The 21,459-nt window shown below is 43.3% G+C and overlaps 1 protein-coding gene across 7 annotated transcripts in view; it reads right to left on the bottom strand.

Annotated features, from left to right (window-relative positions):
• The window catches only part of TNS3 (tensin 3), a 282,225-nt gene that overhangs the window by 186,719 nt on the left and 74,047 nt on the right, over positions 1-21,459 (bottom strand). Inside the window, exon 1 of one of the 7 annotated variants that reach the window (XM_055807050.1) lies at positions 12,673-12,817. The exons of 5 other annotated variants lie outside the window; for them this stretch is intronic. The gene's annotated coding sequence lies outside the window, so the exon portion shown is untranslated. Of the gene's footprint in view, positions 1-12,672; positions 12,818-21,459 lie in introns of those variants that run through there. One more of the 7 variants, XM_055807052.1, reaches the window with a different exon arrangement.

The raw sequence follows: 21,459 nt of genomic DNA, 5'->3' as shown, positions 1-21,459 counted from the left end.
GGCTATGAGCAATTTTCCAAACATAAAAGGAAGGAGGGAATTTGCTATCCATATATTAACAAGCTAAAACAAGCCAACCTGCAGATGGAAAGGATCAAAGTGTCTGTTTGAGTCACCTCAAAATTAATCCCCTCCAGGAATGTTCACCACCTTCCCCCCCGCCCCCCAAGCCCCAACACACACACACACACACTACGTCCCCCCAGTCCCTCCCAGAGTAAAAAGTCAAGCTCAAAGAATGCAATCTCTTTTAGATTAATATGATACTCCCCGTAATACACACACCCTCCTTGTCTCTTTGAAAGACTGTTCTTCCCCCTCAATACCCAGACATGCACATGCATTAGCTGAGAGACAATTCTATCCCCATTGTCTATCAAATGTGATACTATGCTTCATCAGAAAGATTCCCTACAGGTCCAGGTTGGAAATGGCACCTGCACCACACAGGGATAGGACTGTCCTTTCCCAACGCTAAAAAGAGCAAAAGTAATATTAATTATCTGTAATACAGATTCTTTGAAGCAAATTTGCTTTGTAAACAGGAAAAAGTGAACGTGAGAAGCTAAAGATATTAGGAAAAGCAAATATATGCATTACGACAGGTAGTTCTTCCACTGTGTTCAGGATATTATTCACATTTAGTCTGCCACCGCTCAACTGTATTTTACACAATACCTTAGATATCAAAAGGTTATCTGGGATGTCAAACTCATCTACATCTTTCACTTAGGCAAGCTGAAAACTATCATGATTTGGAAAGGGCCTGGGGGGTTGAGGGGGGGGGGGGAATATCCTTTTTCTGTTAAACTATGGATTAAAAAAGCTACATTCTTCCCATGAAAGCCTGAAGAAGCTCAGTGTTAGTATAAAAGGCCCAGTTTTGTTCCTACAGAAGCAGCAAAATTCCCATTTTTTGCAAAAAGTGTTAGAAACAGGAAACCTAGCAGCTGATGGGGCTGGTAAAAGCTACAGCAGTAACATTAATAGAGCCAGTTCTCACCACATCTGAACACTGGCCAGAGTAAGGAGGCAATGCTGCTGGGAGTTCACAAGCAAATCTATCCTGCTATCACCCACGTTACCACATACAGAATGATGTGGCTCACTGACAAGCACCATCAGTTGCTGCAACAACTCATGAAACACCACAAGTTGTACCAGGCAGCGTTAATAGGAAGTGATGGACTGGGAACAGGGGCTTTACTTCCAAATCCCACCTGCTAAATCCATCCTTGCGCTTTGAAGTCCTCTCATTTCATTACTGCTCACAAGTTTGCCACTGACACCTTTGTGCAGAGGCTATACACAAAATTAGATAAAATGGAGCTAAGACACAAACCATTCCAGCTACCATCCCGCCATTTGGATCTTGGTGATGACAAAAGCTCCCTGTCTCACCCACAGAGCTCTGGGGAAACGTGGGCAAATGGCTTCAGTTTTCCATGCAGCTAAGCACCATCTCTAAAAGGGAGATACCAGTTTTTATAAGGCTGGGATGGCACACGGCTAAGTAACTTTGAGAAGGAACATAAACTGTCCAGATGCCACAGTAACGTATAATACAACATAAGGAAAGGAAGGCAAATATAGTTGTGCATGAACATACTTGAAATGTCAGCAGTAATCCAGTTTCGCTACACTTATAAAAGAAAGATAGCAATAAAGGAGGTACTCAGAGGACTGGTTTCTAAAACTATGGCACATATTTGGAAGCACTGTTGTGTATATGAACACCAGAATTAATAGAAGAAAAGGTCTAGGGGTTTTGTTCATTTGGTGTTTTGGGGTCTTGGGAGTTTTTTTGGTGAGCTATTATCTTTCTCTTTCCCCTTTAGAAAGTCATTTGGTTAGGTAACAAATTTGTATATAACTACTCATCATTAGTCAGTAATCTTGTTGTGACAACATGGGTAACTAATAGAATAAAGCACACCTTAAAAAAAAATTATTCAACTACAAATAATGAAGAGAAATACAAAAGGCATCTATACCAGGAGGTGAAGTATAGACTGTATAGCCAAATAATGTGTTATTCTTCAGAGTATCCTGCTTAAGTCTGTATGTGTGAAGTTCATCTGTCATTGCCCCTCTCCCCTTTTATTTATTGCACATACATCACCCTAAAAACTAAAGCTTGATTTCTAGCAAGAGACAACCAGAAGAGCCAAAACACAACCAAGAAACACTCTTTTTACTCCTGAAGTACAGAACAGTCTGGGTTAAATGGCACATAACTCAAGTCTTCCAATTCTTAATCTCCATCAACAACACAAAGGCATGTCACATGTAGTAGACTCTGTGGCCCCAAAGTGATCAACCGCTGCATTTTACAGGAACTCTACATTCAAACATATGCAGGTTGAAAATACCAACCCAGAAATGCTCTCTCCTGTCTTCTCTAGGCCTTTTCATACTGCCTTTCAGCAGGATTATTTTTTCTTCTGCTTTCCCACTGACCACCTCTCTCTTGAATACAGTTTTTTTTGTTGAACGTGGCTCAGCAATCATTACGATACTCTAGGAGACTCTGTGCCTCTAGGCAACATGCCTAAATCTGCAAAATCCTCAGCTTGTATTCTTGTAACATAAGAACATCAGTTGAATTCATGCTTTCCCCAATCATTCAATTTCTTCATTAACTAATGGATTCACCTACATCTGAAATACTTCATTATATCAGTCATATCGCACTTAAGTTGTGCTCAACCTTCATGTACACTTTTCTTTTAAGACATGCGGGAGAACTTCAGTTCTGAAATAAAGTCAGAGTTAGCTGAAATTCCCAAATCTATTAGCACATACAGCAGATTTCATGGCCATGGTAAACATATAAAAAGTGCTGCCCAATCTGGTGTCATTAAGAAATAAACGAGGCAAGCTCACTACTCTTCTGAGAGCTGTCAAAAGATAGTTAATGACTCATAGGAAAACCTTGACTTGCTCTACACACATGCTTCATTTCCCTCACCACTTCAAGTACAACAAAGTGAGAAATTCTGCGGTGCTTGAACACTCCTACTCCATTTTTGAAGTGTTTTTCCCTTTCAGCTCTACAGGTCTTCAGAGCACTTAATCATTAGGGAACAACTACAGATAACTGTAACAGCACCTGCATGGGTAAGCCTAAGCAAGAGAACCGAACCACCCAAAAACGTTAATACAGGCAATGTTCCCTCTACAAGCAAACCTGTAGAAGCATTCATTTCCTTGAAAGACTCAAAGGCAAAAGAAATTGTTCTAGGATGCCCAGGAAAGGAAAGACATGCACGATACTCTGAATAAAAGCTGAAAGCAAAGGAATACGACTCAAAGCTCAGAAGGACCACAGAGAAAGAGAAAATTATTTTCTCACTGGCAAGGGTCTGATTCTCAAGAGCTACAAGGCCCTCCAAAGCTCTCATTTCTTCCTAAACCCCAAGCTTTAAAGGCAGTACGAGGGCTTGCTGCCTGTGAAGAGCTTGCCCACCCCTGCCAGCTGCACTGCCCAGCTCCCCACGCAGTCCACTGCAACAGCACCCGCACCGGAGCAACAACAGGCATTGCTGTGCAGGGGGCACCTGAGAACCTGAGGTTGTTTTGCAAGAGGTGGGAACAATTATCGCCTCCTCAATGGCAAACAATGGATCCCAGTGAGGCTCAGCATCAAACTGTCTCACTGCATATCATTTTACATTTCAAGCTACCTTACTGATGACAATATCAGCATGAGTCAGTGACATGGGGAACAAATATGTAAAGTCTGCTTTGCTTGAATTTCAGTCCTGTGCTCCAAGAATTAGTTACCACATTCTTTAAATACAAAATAAAACCCAATCAAAAAAATCTGTTAAAAGGCAGAAAAGCCATTACTTATGTTTCGTATCAGCTCAGCATAACCATGTTTTCTATCAAGCAGAATAGTTACGTTTTCATAAAAATCTCACACCTGCAGAGAACACATTTTCACTTAAAAGCACACAGATAAGGCACTAGCCAGCTCAACTGGGTGTTCATATGAAGTACTAATTGTTAAACTAGGGATGACAAGGTGCCTTCCCCTCCTCAAATGAGCACAAGCCATTAAAAAACAGTTCTCAGAGATGCTTCTGATTATTTATCAGTTCCTTCTGGCAACACATTTCTTTAACCACATGAACACTGACTATGCTGATACTGTTATCTTAAACTAGACTATGAATCAAGTTCCAGTCCTGGTTTTCCCCAGAAGTACTGTTCTGTACTTGCAGAGTTGAGATGTCACAATTGAACACAGCCACTCTTTCTCCAATTAGTTCCCAAATTTTCTTTCTTGGAGCAGCACACCGTCTCCTGCAGGCCATAATCAAAGCTGGGGTGCCTTACAACCTAGTGCCTTTTCAGGAAAGGTCAGCTTGCTGACACGCTTTATACCCCTAAAGTACAAAAAGAATGGCTATTACCTCTTCAGGACAGAACAAGCATCGGCATTTCAAAATAAAACTTAAGAGTAACGACACACAGACACACAGGAAACAGTCAAAGTATTTCAGTTACATAGAAACAAAAACTCAAAACTGCATTTCTAAAAATTACCATTTTCTCTTCACACAGCAGTGAGCAGGTATTTGACAAAAGAATACTCAGAACAAAAGCCAAAATATTTTGGCATTCTGCCCTTGTGCTTCCTGGGGGATGGAGTTCTAGCTGGCTTCTGGTGTAATTCCCCTAGAGATTAGTATCTTTAGCAAGAACTACAAATCCCAAAACTTCAGTTCCAACGATAAACTCACTGTGCTTTCACAACTTGGAGAGAAGTCCAGCACTTACCAAGAAAAAAAAATAAATTAAAAAAATCACAAATGAAGCATAGCCCACGAAGCAGCACAGAAGTAAAAGCAAAATACTAGATTGAAACCACAAAAATTTTAGAGCCTCAAACAGCAAGAACTCTATGGAAGAAGGCTGTTTCCAGCAAGAATTAAACCTATTTCTTCCCCTGCCCTATCATCAAGCATCATGAAACACATACATGATTTAATATAGACAAACAATTCTTAACATAAGATTAAAGCCTACACACAGAATCACAGAATGGTCAGGGCTGGAAGGGACCTCTGGAGACCATCTAGTCCAACCCCAAGTATGCTTTTGTACAGCAGACAGGCAAAGAAGTGGCAGGATAGCTCCAAAATACTTCCAAGTAACCACGGTATATAAAACAGAAAGAAATAAGACAAGTAAAGGAATATTGGCATCCATAAAAATACTGAAAATAAAAAGCTCTCCAGATAACGCCGAACAGCTGGAGTCAGGCTACAGCAAGGCCACTGCTGCATTATCTGCTGAACCGGAACACTTGCAAGGTTACAAAAAGCAGAAAACATGGAAGTCTTTTTGAAAACTACTATAAAATCATTGCCAGTCACTTCTTTCCAGAGTCATAACTTATAAAGTGGAAGAGCCTTGCCAGTATTTACTTGTCACATTTTACTTACAGATTGAAGATGCACTTCTAAAGCAGGTGTATTACTGATATTTGAAAAATACAATTTTGCTTTCAACAAACCATAATCAAAGAGCAAGAGCAGCTAAGATACAAAAGCAGTTTCTTAGATGCTTATAAACTCACAAAATGCTCAAGAAAATCCAGTATTTGAACCAGGAGAAAGCAGAGAGGAATTTTAACAAGACTAATAACAGTCTCAGTGTTTTGACTGAAACCTACTAATCTAAAAATTTATTACTTAAAATCCAGTCTACTACTAAAAATCTACATCCTCCCCCTGATTTTGATCTTAAACACCCTAATCTATTGAAACCATCACTGGAAATGCCAGGCTTCCCAGAAGCGGCAGTAATAAGTCATAAATTGTGCTTGAATTCTCATCTTCCAAATCAAGTCCATCTCAGCTGAAAATAATTGTGAAGGCTGAGAGTTGCTGGTAACTGCAATAATAAGTGAATGACTGCAAAAAAGATAGCACACCTCAGGAAAGGCTTATTTTTAATTAGTGAGATATCTTGTGTTCATAAGGAAGTGTTTTCACAAGTTTTTCAAACACAAATTAAAGTGATTACATACTAAAATCAGCAGCAATGAATTTAACCATAGACCTAGCCAGGTTCCAGGCTCTCACTTCTTGACCACAGCAACAGGCTGTGTGTTTATGAACTAAAAATCAGATAACAACTCCTTCATCAAAACCAAAGGGAACAGGCTGTTACCGAAATCCAGGCAGCTAAAGTTTCTTCACACATATAATTAAAAAAGGTAAATTACCATAACCTGGCAGAAGTACAATGTCAACAATTCGTAAGAAATTACATTTGGATTGCAAACACTACAGAAAGGCTCAGATACACCAGGTAAACAAAACCTAACACATATGTTCAGGAAATCACATGGTCCCAGATGTACAAGAACACAATACCCACAAAGATGTTCTTTGCTCTCGTAGTTAGAATTTCCAGGACACCAATTGCTAGGAAAGCATCCTGTAACAAGCTGCTGCATCCTGTAACAAACCGCTATCACCTATTAATCCTTAAAGCCAGACAAAATGAAAGCTTGGATGCATGCAAGTTGTGTTTTCATGACTAATTCCTTTACAATTTGGGGAGAACTCATAGAAGGCTGTGGAACACAGATCACATCTTCCTCTTCACTAGCCCCAGGAAGGGCAGAAAACAAGGACATCCACGACATGGCACAGAGCCTGGCCCTGCTAGAGCTAGGCATTACAAGCCACTCCACCTCCAAAAGAAACCTCTAATGGAATAATCCATTAGCTTGTGGTTGGTATCCAAGAGCCAGGAACACTGGAGCCACAGCTGGTTATGGCACCTCTCAAGTCTCTCCCAGTACAGCAGTTCCACTCCACATTATAGCACGGAAGCAGGGAGCCTGCACACACAGCATACGGAGAGGGAAGACCACAGGACCTCTGAGCCAGGACCCACCCCTGTGATGCGGAAGGCTCAGCTTCAAGACCCTGCTCTCCTTTGTTTCCATACTGCAGGTGAGGGCCCCCCAAACAGTGCTACAGCATCTGACTTGTTCCTGACTCTGTGAATACTGGATTATTTACTACGATGGTCTAGTCTCAGATCCCAAAGCCAACCTTTCCCCCCTCCCTCCTTCCCAGTGGGATGCCCTCAGTTCCTCCAACTACCAATTTCTGCCCAATAGCAACAAGTCATCTCTGCTGGCCACTACAAACCCAGCCACTGTCCTGAATCAGGAGGACTTACCGCGAGCCAGCACAGAGGACTGAGCTACCAACACTGCAGCGGCCAGAGGACAGGAAGAAGAGGAGGCAGCCACTCCGCAAGGACAAGAAGCAACAGCAGCAACCTGACACTGACCAGCAGGCTGTAAGGAGGTGCAGAACGTAGCACACAGCTGTCTGGCCCTTCTCATCCCCTCCAGAGAAAAAGTGGCAAGCCAGATGGAAGTGTCCCCTGGGCGACTTTCAGCTGCACCCACCTGCTGAATTACTAAAACGGAGATACAGAAACCTGAGGGGCAGGGAGGGGAAAGCCTCAAAATACATTAATTGGGATGAATACGGGTGATTAGGACATAAAAGTGTCCTAAGTTAGCAATCAAAAAGACTTGCAAAAACTGAAGTTCTTGTCTGAGGTATTTTCATGCTGAAAGACAGAAGGTGCAACGTGCTTTATTGTTTTACTGGTGCAAAGAAACACTGCTAGAGAAAGTATTTTTGCAGAGACCCTCATAGCCAACAAGACAATATTATGCAAATGTAAATAGCCCTCATCACAATACACACTAGTGGCTTCTTTTTTCACCTTACCCTCTCAAAGTAAGTTTTGGTAGTACTGGCGCAGAAAAGTGGCTAGTATAGAAAGACCTATGGAAGTCAACCCATTTTACTTCAACTAAGACAACAGCTGTAAATACACTTTTATTGACCAGCGGGAATATGCTTACAAAGCATATTGGTTTCGATGTCTCCAAAATATGAGAAATGGTAGGGAAGGGACAAGAGGGCAGGATGGTATGCTGAAAGTTTTACATATGGTCTACTGATTTTTTTTCAACACCAGGAAGAAATACAAATGCACTTCCACTGCAAGATTCTACAGTTTACCCAAATAAAATTATCTCCTTCAAGGAAAAAAAAAAATACAGCATTTTAATTGGAAGTAAAAACATATGTCTGCAGGTTAAGGTCATCATCACTCACTTTTTCACTCTGTCCACAAGCACACAGCAGTGGGAAGCAGGGGAAAATGACCTCAACTCCACATTTTTTTATTCGTTTCTGTGGTTAAGACTTAAAAGATATCCCCACCACCTTTGTCTTTCAGTAAATCAACATCAGCCTTAAGATTAAGCAAAAAAGCTAAGCTCTGGAAGTGCCTCCAGAACATGTAAACCTAATAGACTGCTCTCCAAACACAACCATTCTCTTTCTCATTCCCCAAAATCACAATTAAGTACATTCCTAAATGGATTAACATCCTCTTTCTGCCATCCCCAAAGCTAAGAGAGTGTCTATGTAGCTTAAGGAACTACAAAGACATAACAGCATCTTCCCTTCCTCTGTCTCCAAGGCTGCTGAATTTCCTCAGATCTTTCCCAGTGGCATGTACTGGAAGCAGGCTGCACCAACACACCTGTCCACTAGATTACTGCAAATCAATCTGTCACTTTATGCCTCAAGCAATTCATTATCTCAATTCTGTTATCACACAGGTCTGTACCCGCAGGGTAATTAGATAGTAGCGTGGGCAAGGAGGGGGGGGGGGGGGGGGGGGGAAGAAAAGAAAAGAAAAAAAAAACCAAAACAAAACAGATGAACATTTAGTCCCTGTGAGGCAAGGCAGTGTTAATTTCCTATCACTGGCAGATCACTACAACAGACCCTGCAGGCTATGGAAATTCTGCCTTAATATATCAAGCACAGCACAGCTATACCCCCCTCCTGAACTTTAATAAGTCCTGAGTGTACAAGTCCAGTTATATTCTTAAATTATACAAAAAAAAATTAGCAACTTTAAAAGCACAGTTATACTGTGAAATATATGAATACAGGAGACTACCAAATCCAGTGGGGGGTGGGAAAGGGAGAGGGGGCGCTTACACGCACAACGTACGTTACCGTTATCGTCACAGACTCTCCCACACTGCCATAAAGATAGTTTAAATGTAAGAAAACCCCCTCCCTCGTTTATCAGCTGTAGCTTATTATGTTCATTCTGCCATTCCAAGCACAGGGCTAAAGGATTAATTTTAAAAGCCAAAACAAGTACAACGAAGTAGGTTCCTGTCAGAGGGCCAGGGGTGCGCCAAGAAGCAGGGCAGCAGCCTGCTCTCTCCCCAGGTGTGAAACACCAGCTTCCAGGCTGGTTTTCTGAAACTCAGTTTTCATTCATCATCAAATGGCAGGCTGTACTGTGGAGACATTGGCCTGGCAAAACCTTAATAGCTTTGACATTTCCAGGATGCTTGCTTCCCCCTACCTTATCCTCTACCCCTCATGAAAATAATTTGCTGCTGAACACCTGCAAATACTTACATGCAAATCCCTGTTACAGACCACTGTGTAAGAAACAAGCATGGACCAAAGTGACTTTCAGAGAGGCTGTACCTGGCTTGCTCCCCTTCCAGCCACAAAGATACTAAGGCCTGGAGAAGGGGGGTGGGGGGAGGGAAGACACCAAACCCAAAAACTAAACCAAACCACAACCCAAAATAACCCCAAGCCCCCCCAAAAAAATACCCCACACCAACCAAAAACAAGGCTGAACCACTAATTGCCCCCCATCTCTCCTATCACACACATCCTCCTCCATGACTGGCATCTCCCTCAAGAGGGATTTTGCATGAGAAGGTTCTTCAGCAGCAGCTCAGGTGTGCAGTTGATACAGAGACTCTGGTTCTGATTTGGCACCTTCTGGTTACCTTCAGCCCTGCATTCAAGCCCCCTGTATGGCAGGCAGAGGAGCTCAAGTTAACTTGACCTGCAAAGGTGGCTCTTTTCTAGGCTTCACTTCTGTGCTGCTGGTCAGTCTGAGCCCACCAATCCACCGTAGGGATGAAAAAGCCTGACATTTCTGAGCAGTAAACAACAGGAATTGCTCCACTGTGTTATTTCACTCCAGCAATACATTTCCGTTCTTAAACCGTCAAGGTGAGGTAAACTAGTACCTTACTTAACGACTGGATAAACACTTCCACTACTGTGATCTTCCCAACTTTACTCAATGACTCAGTGGTCCGAATTAGTAATCAGACTACCCGTGCAATATTTTAGCTTGCACTTAAAGGGCAAAAGTGTGGCAAAGCCGTTACCTAGAGTCATACATAGCATTTTTCACACAATGACCAATGCTAATGTACAAGCTGTGTCAATACCTCTGGTTTTTCTCCACCCAAATAAATAAAGCTGTACACTTTTGACAAGATTTATGAAGCTGATGGATAAGACACATTCAGCACTCATTACTACATCAGGAACTGTACATTCTCAACAGGTACTCAGTAAGGATGGAGAGATTGTTCCAGCATGCAAATGAGTTAACAATTTGATTCTTAACTGGCAGCCAGAAAAACACAACTAGAAATTCTCACTATGAATAAAACAGGATTCTAAGCCCTAAAATTAAATGCCTAACCAACCATCATGATTCTTGTAGTATGCTTAGCGACTTCTGCATTAATTTCCCTGTATTGTAAATGTTTGACCACATTTGGTTTTCCTTCATTACACCTGTTCTGCAATTTTAGCACTGCTTGCTGTTTCGGTTACCACCTCTGTTTTTGTTAAAAGAGTATGTTTAGCAGACACACAGGTAATTACACTAATAATGCTTTACTCAAATAACCCTCACTGATCTCTCCAAAATACCACCTCGTTCTCTGTCGTTGTAGTCATTTCCAGAGAAGGAAAGTTGGACACAAGAGAGATGAAGAAACTCTCCATCGGTTTTGTCAGACACAAAAGAAATTGCTGTAGTCTGCCAAACTTCTGCACCACTCCACCACCATCTCAGTGGTGCCACATCTTCTGCCAGCCACAGAGCTGACAGTCAAGAGAGAGATAAACCTGAGGGATGGACTCACATGCCACTGCAAGCAGCACAGCCAGAGAAAGAGCCCACAATAGGGATTATTATTTTTTTTTCCTATGTTCCAGCTATAAATATTTTCTGCATGACCAGGAAACAAGAGCAGACCAAAGAAGGTAATGCCAATGGTAACGATATCCCAAAATACCACAGCTGCTCAGTAAAACAAAGTGTGAACTGCAAAAGGGTAATTTGGATTAAATCAGAGATTGCAAGGAACACTTGATTAAACCACTCTAGGCCCGCTGCCTTCTCTAAATAATCGTTCCCTGTGGCACACACACATCTATGCTAAAATGAAATGGGATTGTTTTCATTTAACTCATGGAAAACTCTGGGAAATGCAGCACTGATTCATGAGCACCTGTACTTCCAACAAATTAAACAACTAATTAAGCTTCCCAATAAACAGTCAAAGTATCAACTTATTTAGAACAAACCAAAAAAAACCCCTTTTGACTATATAGGATAAGAACCCCGCTGCTTCCAATACTTCAGAGGTTCCATTTCACAGCTTCAAAGTCATCAAGAACTTCATTAGTTTTAGCAAAAGCCCCATTTGGCCTTCTAGACAATAAACCTGACTAACTAGCTGTAGCAGTTTCTTTTAAAAATTAGCCAGCTTAAGACACCTGTGATCAGCCATGGTGTTGAGCAGTGTTCGGAAGTTTCCTATCAAATATCTCAAAAAATAGACCCAAAGCTTCCTTTCTACAGCTACAGCCCTTGTGGCTCTCGCCACTGTTTCGTTCCATACCTAGTAAAATGTAAACACTGCTATTACAAATGTAATGACTACCACCAGGCGCTTCCCAACACAAAAAAAATAAATATAGTATTTAACATGTAAACAGCACTCTTGAAACCCCCCAAAAAAGGAGAGGCGAGGGCAGAAAAAAAAAGGGGGGGGGGGGGGGGGAAGTGGAGGGAAAAAAGGGAGGGAAAAAGGGGAGGGGGGAAAGACGAGGGGAAAAGAAGGAGGTAAAAAAAAAAAAAAAGGAGAATAAAAAAAGGAGCGGAAGGGGGTAAAAAAAAAAGGGGGAATTGGGTAAAAGGAGGAGGAGGGGGGGTGTCGTCCAGAAAAGGGGGGGAGGGAGGGTCAGAAAAGAGCGGGAGGGTCAAAAAGTGAGGAGAAAGGTAAAAATAAGGATCGGGGGGGCGGGGGAAGCGTCAGGTCCCAGAGAGCGCAGCAGTTACCACCTGCCCCCCGCCTAGCAGCGAGACCCCGCGGCCCGGGCCCGGCCCGCACCGGCTGTAGCCCCCGGCGGGCACCGGGACAGCGGCGCGTGCTCCCGACAGCGCCGCCTCAGCCCGCGCCGGCCCTGCGCCTTGCGCGGCGGGAGCGGCGGGGCGCAGAGCCCCTGCCCGGCCGCAGCAGTACGGCAGCGCCATCCCGGCCCGCCGCCATCCCGGCTCCCCCCCGGCCACCGCGGCCGGCCCCCGGCAGGCCAGGCCCCGGGGGGCGGCTCGGGCCCGCCGCCGCGCACAGCGCCCCTCCCCGCCCTGCCGCGGCCCGGAGCGCGGCCCCTCAGCCCCCGTGGCACGGCGGCCCGCCCGCGGCTGGTCTCCCTCCTCCGCCCCGCCGGGAACAAAGCCCCGTGCCGCCGGGCTTACCTCGCTGCCCCGGCTCGGCGGGCAGGGCGGCTTGGCGGGGAGCGGCGGCAGCGATCGCCCTCCCCCAGCGCCGCGCACACTTGGCTTTATTTCCTACAGTCCCTCCCGCCGGGGAGAAACCTCCCGCGCCGCGGCGGAGGCTGCGAGGAGGCGGGGAAGAGGCGAGCGCAGCGCCGCCGGCCCGGGGGCTCGGGGGGGAGGGGGGGGTGGTGCGCGGGGCAGCGCCGGGCTCTCCCTGCGGCCGCCATGCCGGGCCCGCTACCTGCCGCGCCGCGGGGCAGGCCCGGCCCCACTCGGCGGGCGGGCGGGGGTCCCTGGCCCGAGGAGAGCTCCGCCGCCCCGCAAGGCTTCGCCCAGCCCGTGCCCGGCGGCGCGGAGCCGCAGCAGCCCTTCTCCTCGGCGGGCCGGCCGGCCATGCTGCCGGGCGACGGGGCCTGCCCCGGGCCCGGGCCCTCCGCGCCGCACCCCCGGTGGCGGGGCGATCCCCCGAGCCCGCGGATCCCCCGTGCACGCGTGTTCGTGCAAGTGCCGTTCCCGACCGCGCTGGCATTCCTGCTGCCGGCACGCCGGGAGGTGCCTCCCTTGGGGTAGCTCAGGAAAGGGCAGCCCCGCACCGGGAGCGCTGAGGGATCCACGAACCGGGCACCGGGAACATGTGGGATCCGCGAACCGGGCACCGGGAGCGCTGCTGGAGCCACAAAGCAGGCACCGGCCTCTCCCTGCGGGCTCACCGCTGCTGCCACTCACAGAACGGGGTCACCCCAAGGAGCAGGGCAGGAGGGAACCACGGCAGCCCTGTCCTTTTTGCTTTGGGAAGCAGGGGTCTCATCCCAGCTGCAAGAAGTAAGAGTTCGTGTCTGTCCTGTGATGAAGAATTTCATCCCCAAAGTTAGCCTGAAACTTAGATTAAACCTGAGGCTTGTCCCTTGCATTAAAAAAAAAAAAAAAAACCAAAACCCAAACATATTCACTGAAGCAAAGCAGCATTTAATTAATAGGATTGAGATTCCTAACCCAGATCACACTATCAGCTGATAGCTGGGGCCTCGCCTGAGAGGTGGATGCATATTGCTAGAGACAAAGGAAAGGATTTGAGCATCCCTCTTCTGACAGAGGCCCCATGTAAATGGGGTGTCCACTGACGTGACCTCTTTGTAGCCTGATCGAGGAAACAAGCTCATGGAAGTGAATCCTAAGCAGGAATAGATACCTTACTCTTATTACTCTTAAAGGCAAGATTTACAGCCAGCCCATTCTAGCACTAGGCATTTCCCCCTGCCTTAGGCAATACAGTGGTTAATATTTGTGAATCCTTTGCACAGAGGAGAAAGGACCCTCAAGAAACAGAGATCTCTAGAGAACCCAGAGCTGGGCTTCAGAGCTCAAACCTAAGGTCTGCTCTTTGCAATTCTTGCTATTACTGGAACAGGCAGGCCGGTGACTATACATATGGAAGGCGATGCCATTCAAATAGAGACATGACTTACTAAGAGACAGCAACATAACAAACACTGAGTGAGCAAAAGACAAACTAGGTCCCAGACATGCTTAGTGTCTCACTTGGACAAGACTACATTGTATTGCTAGGAAGACCCCAGCATATTTAGAACCCAGACATAATCAAAATCCTTTATTCATCATCACATCTTAAATCTCTTCTCTCCCTTTGTGCCAGGCAGAGAAGAGGAACATGTGTTACAAACCTTTTAGACATGTACATCTCACTGTTCCCTGAGACAGTTTCTCTTCCTGCTGGATCAATGCCATCCTCATGACCCCATTGTACAGCTCACATTTAAACAATACCTAACATGTCCCTAAATCAAGCCAAGAGACTCTGGGAAAAGGATCAAGCTCTTAATCAGCAGTGCACAGGGGTACACAATCACCACCTTCAAAGCCTCATGACATTTGGTGTTTTTCTTAAAAGTCCCATCGCGTGGATCACATGATTACCTGAAAATGTCACCCACAAAACAAAAAAAAAAAATTACAATCAGCTTCCAGCTTTCAAGCAAAAGTTTGAAAACTTGAACCCCAGGGGAAGAAGGGCAGAAATTACTGTATTTTTTAAAACTGGTCATGTGATTTAGCACTCTGACACGATTTTGAAACGCTTGCACTTTGGCAATACTTTTTATATATGCAGATACCAGCTCGCAGATACACATATTTTTACACATAAATGACACTACCCAACGGAAAGAAGTATTTATTTTTTGCATACCACCTGCAATACAGTGTGAAGACTCAGTGTCAGCAAGTTTGGTGTGTACGGTTACTGCCCCAGTGTCAGCTCGTGTTCTTTACATTTTATAACACATGGCATTGACAAAAATCTCTTCTTATATGTTTACCTCCCTAATTCTCATCTCTATATCCTGAATGCCTCCCCTCCTCGCTCTTCCTGGGAATAAGGAAGAATAGGAAGGGAAAGAGAAAATATGTGTCTGTGTTTTAAAGAGCGTTAAATGTAATTGAACCTGCTTAGAGGTAATCAATGACCAAGTTAAACTTTCATCTCACTTATGCACTCACTGAATCAAGGAATCCGCTGTGTGAAGGGAGTTGCTACGGCAACCTGCTAATCAAAATAGTCTTGCTTTCTACTTTAATGACACCACAAACACTTTTAAAAATTCCAAAGAATGGAATAAGAGGAGTAATGGTAGTGACTTACACCTTTTACATGCTGGGGGTCACTTGCCCCTGATTTTGCATGGTACTTTGTTTGTACTGGTTTCTACAGAAGCACCTAAGTTTGAGTAATGTATCAGTCAAATAAAGCTTTTAAATTGGAACAAAGAGGGACTGCTGATGCAGTCATCACTGAGCTGAAACTCACCATCCACACTTACCAGCAACCAACAACTTGGAGAGTTACGCAGAAATCAGGGCAGAGAAAAATGGTTTTCAGTCCTATCTACCTGTTACTATTCTGCGTAAATAACACAAATCCAAACCAAAACGGTATTCTTTCATGTGCATGAAATACATACAGTGATGATGCGCTATGTTTAGAACCACTCATAAGGCATACAGATGCACGTCAAGTCTTTATTAAGACCTAAGCAGGCCACTTAATACAAATCATAGTCTGACTTCAGCATCAGAGATCACAACATAACAATTTCTTTACAACTACTTAAAACCATGTAACATAAACAGTAGCAAAAGAATTTACAGCATTTCATAAATGTCTCCCCAGCAGCTCTTTATTCTGGCACCAACACTGACCTCTACATCCTGCTCTGCACTCAGGGCTCACCGTTCTTCATGCAACACTTACTTAGCTGCAATACAATTTTACCTTTCCTTGCTAAGGCCTCTTCCCAAGGTAACAAAGATAGGCAGTAAAGTTTTATCTTTCTGCTAGAGTATTTAATGGAAAAGTTGTAAAACAAGTACAGTACTTTAGGGGGGGGGGACGGACTACAAAAAACTCCAGATGATAATATAAGAGAACATTCAATGGATCAGCCCTGATTCTCTTAAATCTGATGTAAAGCAAAACAATCAGTTCCCTTAGGAGAAAAGAAAATGGTTCAGGGATTATTATGCTAAAACAAAAGCACTCGGAACCTCAGAGTACTGCCAAAATGTGCATTAGTTTCCCACATAAGCAGTCTACCAAGTTTTCTTCCAGGGGCACTTTTCTATGCATCTGCAAGTTAGTCAATTCCCGGAACCTACTGCTCTGTTTTGGAGAAGATTGCTAGGAAACTATCTTACTCAGATGACAGCTTCATCCTAACAAAAAACAGTGAGAAACAATTTCAAACTTAGCCTGAACTTTAGATCTGAAAATTATTTCCATAGACAGTCAGTGGAGGAAAAAAAAAAAAAAAAGGCACAAATTAACAGTGCTTACATTTTTATTCATAACAAGGAAAGAGCAGAGTTATCCGGCAACTAGGTTTTATTTTTTTCTTTCCTTTTCAATAAACCAGATCCTTATAGCTCCAGTGCTGTACAAGTAATAATCATCTCATTCATATACTGTTTACAGAACTGCCCCTGCATATGTCAGCCTTGGGCATTAAGCCACAGTTTCATATATTTTCAAGCTACCACACCAGCTGCCCATATTTAACCCTGTGTTCTAGGAATCAACCCACACAACCTATTTTCCATCATTAACTTACTGGTACCGAATATGGTATCATCTATGGTCTAAAAGCTCACTTTAAATCTGCTGACTGATCACAAATGCACTCATGGTCATGTTATGGGTGCCACAATGAAACATCAATCTACATTAACCTTCCAAAACATTTAATTGGTACAAACCCAAAAGAGAAATACAAATCTCTCTAAAACATATGAATAACTTCAGTCCATACCTACAGTGTGGCTGCAGAAAAATCTATCATTCATTTGCTTCTCATTTGGTACTCTGAATGAACAAGAATCTTGCACAATATTTACAACATTTTCTCCTTGTACTAAATTACCACATTTTCCTAATAAATGCATTTTTGCAGCATTATCAGTTTGCAAGGCAGAAGTAAAGGCATGTCTACATCGCCCACTACAGGATAATATAGGCATGCTGAAAATAACCATAAAAAGGAAAGCTAGTACTATGCAGTTTTAAGGTAGGCTTAGTTATATTCGGATACAATTAACACTGTGTAATTCTTCTCATCCAATACTTAATGCCCTGTGACACAACAAAAGATGCCTGGTACTTAACATTATCCAATAAACATTTTGCTATTCTCCTGTTTCCTAGAACTGTTCCTCCTTTTTGTTTTTCTGGAAAGAACAAAAAAAGCATTAAGAAGAAACTTAATGAGAAACTCTGCAACTGGTAAATTAAAAAGTGAAATTGTGAAGACTGCAGAAAAGCCTCTAATGCATTGTATAACTCATGCTTTGTATAACATATACTAGCACTACTATAGTCCAGAAGAAAACCCAGCTCCAGAAGATGCTTTCAACACAAGTCTGGTAGTACTGAATGAGTGAAGTCAGGTGTTACTTGATACAGAGAAAACTGGTAGGAAAGAGAACTAAATGAAAAGTAAAACAGTTGCTGCTTTTTACTCAGAACTCAATCAGTTCCTCTCACATGACTTGAACAGAAGTTCCACACATAGAGATCAGTTGCACAATTCTTAAACTCTTGTAATGGGAGGCAAAATGAATCACATGTCATGTATTTGACTCAGTGCAACGTGACTGGAAATTTAGTGCAGAGCATACAAAAATTCCTGCAACTGGCTACACAAAGTTCAAGAAACAGAGAACCAAGAGCATGATGTCGTAACACGCCTTATCAAACCTCAGTGCATAGCTTCTTGTGTATTCTAAGCACTGCCTCTTTTTTTTTTTTGGTGGCATGGGAGCTTCAAAATTATTACATTCTCCTCCTCCTCTACCACCTCCCTTCTTCACACAGTGAAACAGGACCCAACTCAGAACAACATGTAGAGGACTTTTACTTTTGAGAGCTCTGAGACAGAATCTGCTGTACATCTTGTGTGCCTATGAGCAACATTACTATGTATATACATAGTATAAGTATATATAATTATAATAATTATTATACATAAAATAACTATTAGTGGAGATGGGTGGATTTCCTTAAAGCAAACAAGCAAGCCTGTGCATAGCATCCTACCTCCCAGATAAGGTCCAGTTGTATCAGTTACCAATTATCAGTGAAGCCATACAATACCTTGTAGGTAAGTAGCCACAAGTTTAACATGTCTATTTAGACCCTTCACGGACTGCAGGTTAGCCACCACTGTTTTCTAGAATACAGAGCCAGAGAATTGGCTTTTCAGGCATTAATCTGAAAATAAGATTCTTTAGATAAGGGTAGATAAACCCACACTCCTTCAATACTGTAAACAGGAAATTTATTTAACCAAGGGTTTCCTTATAATTATCCCTTCTAGAGCATACTATGTGATGTGTCTGTAATACGTAAAACCAATGGCTGTGCCCCAAGCAGCCTAAATCTTTGTCCAGTGACTCCACTACCGCCTGGCTCCTTTTTACAGCCCTACATAACAACTCCAGCTGAAGGAAGTTTCCTCAGCTTTCATTATAATGTCAGCTGTACAAAAGCATTGAGGAATTGAATGGCTCGTCTATCATTCACTTAGATTATAGGGCTGGTAGTTACTCTCCTCAGGGAATATGATGTCTTCTTTCTAATTCACAATGACATGATTCAAAGAAGAAGTCCAAGAAGTTGAACCTAACCTGTAAACACACATTATGAAAGGGAGGTGCAAAAAGACCAAATTTTCCATAAAATATCTCCCTGTGAGTTGACAAATGCCTGCCTCCAGGGTCCAGGCACCAAACCCTGTTTCTTACTCCTCTATCGCTTCCCGTCCACACTCCACAGTTTATAAATCAAAGCAGTACTTTCCTCCCCAAGACATCATTGCAGAGTCTGGCATGGACTTATGCTGTCTGATGACTTCAGGAGAGTTGTAACCCAACTGTAGTCACAATGAATTAGGAAAATATCTCCAATTAGCTATAACAAAACAGAACAGAAGAACAGCATTACTCTGTGAGCAAGAGACACAGATAAGCCTATTGCATCTTCCCAGGACTTCCATTCAATTCCGCAAGTCAAACCAAAACCATGAGAGTTGAATGAGAAGGAGGAAAAGCTCTAGCACAACAGCAATTGTAAAGCACAGGGAATCACATTAGCTACTTGTGCAATACTGAATCACTGCACAGTACCAGCCAAGAAAAAAATTAAAATAGAAAACAAAAAATTCTCTCATTGAAATCTGTTGTAGGGATGGAGAATGTTTTGACAATTTCACATCATCTTTGGTACTCATATTGTCTCATTGTACTCAATGAAGACAAAACCCCACCTTCCTACCATTCAGCATTCCCAGTAGGAGTTTCTGAAAAATTGCTTTCTGCCCACCTGTCAGGTCATGGCACTCTTACACAAGCAGGCACAAAGATGCTGCTTACAGCAAGCGGCAGCCAGCACTGGCATAAGCTGTTGCTAGGGTCCATTCAGGTACCAGGGAAAGCCCTGAATTCCTTGGGCAGAGCTTGGGAACCACTAACTGGTGCTCCCCCACACTTTTAGCTTACTTAGACTGACACAGCTTCCCAGTGCCCTTAGTTTGCACATGGCCTCTTCTGCCACTACAACCTGTCAAACATGAGCCACACACACACAGAATGACTCTTCCGCCAGGAGGTCTCCATCACCACCAAGGCTTTGTCAGCAGGGCTCCATCCCCAGCTGACATGGCTGCGTGCGCCAGGCCAACTCTACAATGTCACAACATAGAGTGAGACAAAATTCTGAGACTAACTTCCGCTTTATTCATAACCTTCATTTCAATTCCTTTTCTTTGCTGTCTATTTTGTAAGCCTGGAAAGTTCACATTTTCCAGCTTTTATCCAGAACCAGGAACTTTCCTCATAATAAAGAAAACTGAGATTAATGTATTATTTACTTACCTCCAGAAAATGGACTTTATAAAAACACCAAACTATTGCAAGAGTCATGATAAAATGAACAGTACAACTAAGCACATCCACTTTCTCAAAGCCACAGGCAGAACAAAATGTTGCCAGCAGCAGAAAGCTGCTATGGGCAAAGCATATATACTTGTGCCCTATGTCAGCAAATTTCATGCAGAATAGCTGATGTATATCAAATTTACAGACCACCAGTCCTCTTGATCTTGCATTATTCCACAAGCAGCACCAGTGCAATGATCGAGGTACAGTGCTTTTCTCTCTTCAGTACAGAGGACAGAACTAAGCCTAAAATGAGGGATGTTATCGCACACTCAAATTTCTTGTGCAATACAGGAATTTCTCTTTCACAGACAAACGCACAGTGGTAGCCTAACTGCACGACTCTTATTTTTGTGACTGCTCTTTCCAAGGCTTTTCCCCTACTAACACTCTCAGCAGCGGTGCTTAATGTGCTCAGTGGAGGAGAGAGGGTCTAGAAAAGGAAACTTGGTGGGCTTCTAAGGTTCTATTTTAAACATCCCCCATTTTGAGTACAAATCTCAAACAACCTGAAACACACCAAAGGCTGTGTTTTGAGATCACAGTGTTGTGTTCATAACTTCACAGACCATCTGAAGCCAATTATCAGGCCACCATGATGCACCCTAGGAGTAAGTTACAATATGAACAGCAAACATGTCTTAAGGTATGTTAGAGTCAGCACCTTAAACTTCAAGAGGACTGGATATCACATCTGGATAACTTATCTGAGTGAACATAACTAAGAAAGCATGGTTCTTTGGCTCATCAGAAGAGAGCCTCTCACTACTGGCTCAACAACAAGGCAGCCATTGACCTTTAACAATTTATTCGTCTTTTTGCCTGGGGATAAATTGTGGGTATGTATTTATACACATACAGAGACACATACTTATAATCCTTGTACCATTTAACCAGATTACACAAAAAAAAATGTTCCCAGAGGGAAACAAGATAAAACCACAACATTTATTGTTTGCAAATGTGGCCACAGAAACCTCAAGTGTGCACACCATGCCACCTTAACTCTTGTGCCCTGAGGAATTCGGCTAACTACTGCTCTGTGATTTATAGGGACAGGAGTGGAGATCTCATGTTCAACATTTGGTAATGATATATCTGAAACTAAACTCAAGTAAAGAAAGGGAAGGCCCTTGTCCAAAGAAAGGCTACTTACTTTTCCTTGGTTTAGATCCCAGGGCCAGGTTTAATCAGCAGTGCAAGTGGAAGTACCCTGCTACCGTTCTGCCCAGGTACTTCCAATAGCAGAGGTTACTGAATAGA

The sequence above is a fragment of the Falco peregrinus genome, chromosome 5 (genome assembly GCF_023634155.1).
Source record: "Falco peregrinus isolate bFalPer1 chromosome 5, bFalPer1.pri, whole genome shotgun sequence".
Classification (NCBI taxonomy): Eukaryota; Metazoa; Chordata; class Aves; order Falconiformes; family Falconidae; genus Falco; species Falco peregrinus.
Note: the sequence above shows the minus strand (reverse complement) of the source record. Positions and strands in the feature narration are given on the sequence as shown.